Raw genomic sequence first — 6,000 nt, 5'->3', positions numbered from 1 at the left:
CCATCATCCCCTTTGGTATCGCTTTGTTCGCCCTAAGTTGGCACGGTATGCCCAGACGTGGGTCCCGTGCTCGCTACGCCACTGGAGTCAAGCTATCCTGGCTGATGAGGGCTGAAAGGCCAAAACCGGTCCTAGGATGCTTGATTCCTGTCCAGGAAAGACATGGCCTGGCAGTCCGTTCTGGACTGTTCCCATGAGGCACAGGGTCAAGACTGTTTTGCATTTGGCTATGTCTGAACTGGGGTGGCGTGGTGAGCAAAATAACGATGGATTAAACCCAGATCTGTGACTGGAGGTGAATGTTTGACAATGTTCAACATTCCGTCCATCATCTTTTTGTGTTGCATTTTCACCCTAAGTGGGTAGGGTATGCCCAGACGTGGGTCCCGTGCTCACTCCGCCACTGGAGTCAAGCTATACTGGCTGATGAGGGCTTGAAGCCCGAAACTGGTCCTAGGATGCTTGATTACTGTCCAGGGAAGAAATGGCCTGGCAGTTCGGTCTGGACGGTTTCCATGAGCCACAGGGTCAAGACTGTTTTGCATATGGCTATGTCTGAACTGGGGTGGCGTGGTGAGCAAAATAATGATGGATTAAACCCAGATCTGTGACTGGGGGTGAATGTTTGACAATGTTCAACATTCCGTCCATCATCTTTTTGTGTTGCACCTTTTTGTGTTTCATGGGATTCTTTCAGCCAACATTAAGAAACAAGCCTGCAGCCCTTTTGCCCGACCGAGGATCTCCATTGGTTTCAACTGGGCTCCTGACACCTTCTTTGCCCTCTGCAACCGGCTGTCCCTGTGCCGCTGGTGGTGCAGTCTCAGTGCTCTTTGGTGGCCCCTCCAGTGCGATTGTCACCCCTGGGGCTTGTGCCATGACCTGCAGGTACTTAACTGTAACCGGTGCCTCTTCAAGGTACCCGAACCTCCATAGGATAACTTTGGGCCCTGTGACCTTTGCACCCGGTCGCCCCAGTGCAGCTCGTGGTGCAATACCTACCTTGTAAACAAAAAAATTCCTGCCAGGTGAATGTATCCAATTATGGCAAAAATCATACATAAAGAGAGCCAAGTGTCACACCATATGCCCATACACATGAAAGGAGGCAGTCTCAGAGTAATTCTTATCAGTACAAAAAATATTTTATAAAATTTTTATTTTCGGTTTATTAAAAAAATACTTTGTAAGGACATAGTATATATATATATATAAAAAATAAGAAGCAGAAAAGAACAAAACCTGTAAAAAAAAAAAAATCGTGCCAATAAGAATTTCTCGGAGGGACTGCCTCCTATTGCTGAATGTATGGGCTATGTTGCGCTCTTTAATGTATGATTTTACGCTATAATTGTATATATTCACCAGGCATGAATTGTTTTTGTTTATTAGTGTTCCTTTCCCCTGGTTTTGCTGATGCATTTGCTCTCAGGGGCCCTCCGCTTTTTGTTCCTGCAATACCTACCTTGGTCAGACCCTGGCACAGTGTTGACCAAACTCCCAGAGACTGAAAAACCGCTTACTTACCTGTAAGTTACTGACCTGTCTTTTTACCCATAGGATCACTGAAATGCACTATGTGTGATCCTGAATGCAAAGCATCTTTTTCTGAACTGAAAAGCATTTCATACACATGCAAAGTATCGAAAACCAATCCACTCCGATAGACCACAACATCAAACTAGACTACTCACTCACCATGACCCGCCAGATCAACGCCGTCGACTCCACCTGTTTCAACTCCCTCCGCATGACCTTCAAGTGGATCCCCCCCGTCACCCACGCACTCATAAGCAGCAGAATGGACTACAGTAACGCCCTCTACGCCGGAATCAACAAATCCCTGCTACACAAGCTCCAAACCATCCAGAACACCGCAGCCAGACTTGTCCTCGGAACCCCACGACATGAGCACGACCCAGCACCTCCGAACCCTCCACTGGCTCCCCATAGAGAAGAGAGTAACCTTAAAGCTGCTCACACACTCCTATGAATCCCTCCACAACATCAGACCCAAATACCCTCACGAAAGAATGTCCTTTCACGTACCCAATAGGAACCTCCGCTCCGCCGACCTCACCTCGACAGAGACCCCATGCATCCGCAGAACCAGAGCAGGTGGAAGAGATTTCTTCTACGTTGCAGCAAATGCCTGAAACGAGCTCCCAGTCAACATCAGACGCTCTCCCACTCTGCACACCTTCAGGAAGAGCCTCAAGACCTGGCTCTTCAACTGAAAGGAATTATCTACTTTAACCTCTGCCATACCTTTGGGGACTCTGTGCACACTATACCTCTGTTTGGTATAGTATATACAAAGCCAGCTTCCAACATAGTCCTAGTCCGAAATTAGCAGGGCTGGGGTGCCAGCCTGTACGCCTATACTTCCCAATGGGGCTACTGACCTGTCCACAGTAAAAACAACAATTTAAGGTTTATAATGCGGGAACATGTAAAAGTACATGTTCCACTTTGTACCATACAGCACCCTGCCTTAGGGCTTGTTAAGCCTGCCATATGGTTGACTTGCATACATTAAAAACGGAGGTTTGGGTTTTGCCATTCTTTTAAATGGCAAAGTCGAGTTAGCAGTTTTAAACTGCCCTTCCAGTCTGCAAAGGCGGACCGGAAGGAGTGGTTTTTTACCTGTAACTCCAGTTTTGTAGTTGGGGTATCTCTGTTATAGTCAATCATGTAAATAGTCCCGCCCATGTGCGTGGACCCCGGAGCAATCGAAATAGTCTCTTAAGTTGTCCTCTTCTGCAATCCTGCATAGACACTTAAGAGAAAAAGGCAAATAATGCAGTCTGAAATTAACAAGGCTACTCTGGCCAGTACTTCATCCTGAAGTGAAAAGGATAGCCAGATAACACTGAAATTTAAACATTTAGCTAAGTTTCTCACACAAAGAAACTCCCCTTCACAAAAATCCTTTGTCATGATAGAGAGGAAGGGTTGGACAGACAAGCCCCATTGGCTGCCATTATAGGTCTGTAAATGGATACCGTGCCTTTAAGGAACCCTCCAGAGACCCTCGCTATCCCATGATGCACAGCCAAAGGCTAGTTACTTTCAATTCTTTTTGAAGGTGCATAAAACCAGGCCTGTAGCATTCAGGGTATTACAGTTTCAACCACCGGAGAGGAGGGCTGGTTGCTTAGGACTATAACAGAGATACCCCCACTACAGACCTGAAGTTACAGGTAAGAATCTACTCCTTCTGTAGTAGGGGATCTCTGTGTATAATCATGTGAATAGAATGGCAAGCCCATCCTCACAAACTAAATCCAGTAGTGGAAGAAACAGACAGAACCACTACTGTGCAAATGCATTTCTCAGCGAAGCCTGTCCAACCTGAGCATCTGCCCTGGCATCAGAGTCCAGGCAGTAGTTTAGCAAAGGTATGGACTGACTTCCAAGTGGCAGCCCTACAGTTGTCTGTAATGGGAACATTACGCAATAAAGCAGCAGTAGCAGCTTTACCTCTGGTAGAGGGAGCTTTAGGCTTACCCCCTAGAGTCTGGTTAGCTTTCTGGTAACACAGGTGAATACAGGACACAATCCACCTAGAGATAGACTGTTAAGAGGTGGCAAGACCATTCCTGACCGATCCATAATTAACAAATAATTGATCCGATCTACGAATCTCCTTGGTCTTTAAATAAAATTTCAACACCCATCTCACATCAAGGGAATAAAGGGACCACTTCGCCGGAGAAGAAGGATTCTGAAAAAACGTGGGCAAAGTGATTGTTTGATTCACATGGAAATCTGACAGCACCTTAGGAAGGAACTTTGGGTGAGTTCTCATCTCTACCTTTGATGCATGAAATACAGTATAGGGCTCTTGGCAGCAGAGAGCATGGATCTCAATCACACTGCAAGCCGATGTTATAGCCACAAGGAAAGCTGCCTTCCAGGATAGATGCTGTAGAGAAGCCTTATGAATAGGCTCAGAAGGCTCCTTCATTGGTCTAGCCAGCACCACATTAAGCTCCCACGGAGGCGAAGGACGTCTAATGGGAGGAAACACCTTCTTCAAACCTTACAGAAAATCTTTGATGACTGGGATTTGGAAAAAGGAAGTTTGTGAAGGACATTTCCTATATGCAGTTAAAGCAGCTAGGTGAACCTTAATGGAATGAAAATTAAGGCCAGATTGAGCCAAATGCAGTAAGTACGGGAGGATGACATCCTCCTTGCAGGATGTAGGGTCTGCACCCCTAGACGTGCACCAAATGCAGAATCTATTCCATTTGTATGCATAGGAAGTCCTTGTAGAAGGTCTTTTTGCCTCTTTTAGCATCTCCATGCAGTTCTAAGGCAGATTTAAATGTCCATACTGCACTAGCTCGGGAGCCACGCTGCCCAACTCAACGACAAGAGGTTGGGATGCACCATCTGCCTTCCGAACTTCGTGAGAAGGTCCGGCCGACACGGAAGTCAAAGATGTGGCAGGAGAGATCGGTGTAGGAGGTCAGTGAACGAGGAAGCTCTAGAAGCAATGCCCCTTGACGGGGGACATCGTCGACGCCGCCTTGACCTTGAACTCCCAGACGTGGAGATGCTGACCACAGAGGGAGACAGGCTTCTCGACGACGAGCTCCGATGACTCGTCGACTCTCTCTCCTCGACGTCGCCTCTCCTCGACGTCGATCGACTTTCTCCTCGACGTCGATCGACTTTCTCCTTGACTGCGTTGATCTTCTCGTCGACGGCAACCTGCGCGTAGACGACGCAAAAGGCGGTGTCGCCTCGACGGCATCGCCTATGTCTCCTGGACTCAGATCGACGGCGATGTATCGTATCGACGTCGTCTGTTAAGTTTTAGACGTTGACCTCGTCCAAAGTCTCGACATCCTTCCCCTCGACGTCAATCTTTGAAGTCGCTTAGACCCCGAGCCCTGGGTCGACGGGGAGCATATGGTAGTCATACCGGACCTCGACGGGGTCGCCCTCGACGTCAACCGGGACCTGCGCCGTTTCTGAGCCTTCTTCCTACTGGGGAGCCCCCCCAGAGGCCGAAGCAAGGGCTGTGGAAGAGGAAAGGCTCTCTCCACGAACAGATGGCCCACCTGTAGCCTGTTGTCTTCTCTGCTCCAGGCCTTGTAGATGAATCTTCCTCCTGTCACGCAGGGTCCTCCTGGAGAATTACTTGCACATGACACAGGAGTCAGGAACATGGGTTTAAGGAAGACAGAGTATGCAAATCCTGTGAGAGTCCGATTTGGTCTTCTTCCTGCCACACTCTGGGCATTTGTCAAATAAAGATGTCATTTGGACAAGAAAAGAGTGGCTGAACTGCCCAAAAAAGACAGCAAAAGCAAGGTAAAGGCGTAGAGTGAAACACTCAAACGATCAAAAAAGCTAAAAAAAAAATGAAGATATACCACTAAAGGTAGAGCTAAATGATCCAGGGTCCTGCTAGCAGGAGCCAGAAAAAAAGAACTGAAAGTAACTAGCCTTTGGCTGTGCATCATGGGATACCGAGGGTCTCTGGAGGGTACCTTAAAGGCACGGTATCAATTTACAGACACATAATGGCAGCCTATGGGGCTTGTATGTCCAACCTTTCCTCTCTATCATGACAAAGGATTTTTGTGAAAGGGAGTTTCTCTATGTGTGAAACTTAGCTAAATGTTTACATTTCAGTGTTATCTGGCTATCCTTTTCACTTCAGGATGAAGTACTGGGCAGAGTAGCCTTGTTAATTTCAGGCTGTATTATTTGTCTTTTTCTCTTAAGTGTCCTCTGTCCATTTCAGAGCCATCAAACCAGTACCTAACAGTCAAAATAGGGGCAAAAAGCGTGTGGTTAACCTGCAAAAAGACTTTCATTACACCCATCACTTGCTTCTGTAGCTCCCCATTTCCTTGGATGTCTTTATTCTGTCTCTTACCCTAGTCTGTGCATGTAGTCACCATCTCCTATTCAGAGAGGAAACCGGGACTTCCAAATATCTATGCTAAATATTACTTTTTTTAGGAATTATTTTTGTAC

Source organism: Lissotriton vulgaris, chromosome 1_1 (genome assembly GCF_964263255.1).
Source record: "Lissotriton vulgaris chromosome 1_1, aLisVul1.2, whole genome shotgun sequence".
NCBI classification, from domain to species: domain Eukaryota; kingdom Metazoa; phylum Chordata; class Amphibia; order Caudata; family Salamandridae; genus Lissotriton; species Lissotriton vulgaris.
The sequence above is the reverse complement of the archived record's forward strand: the minus strand, read 5'-3'. Positions refer to the sequence as shown.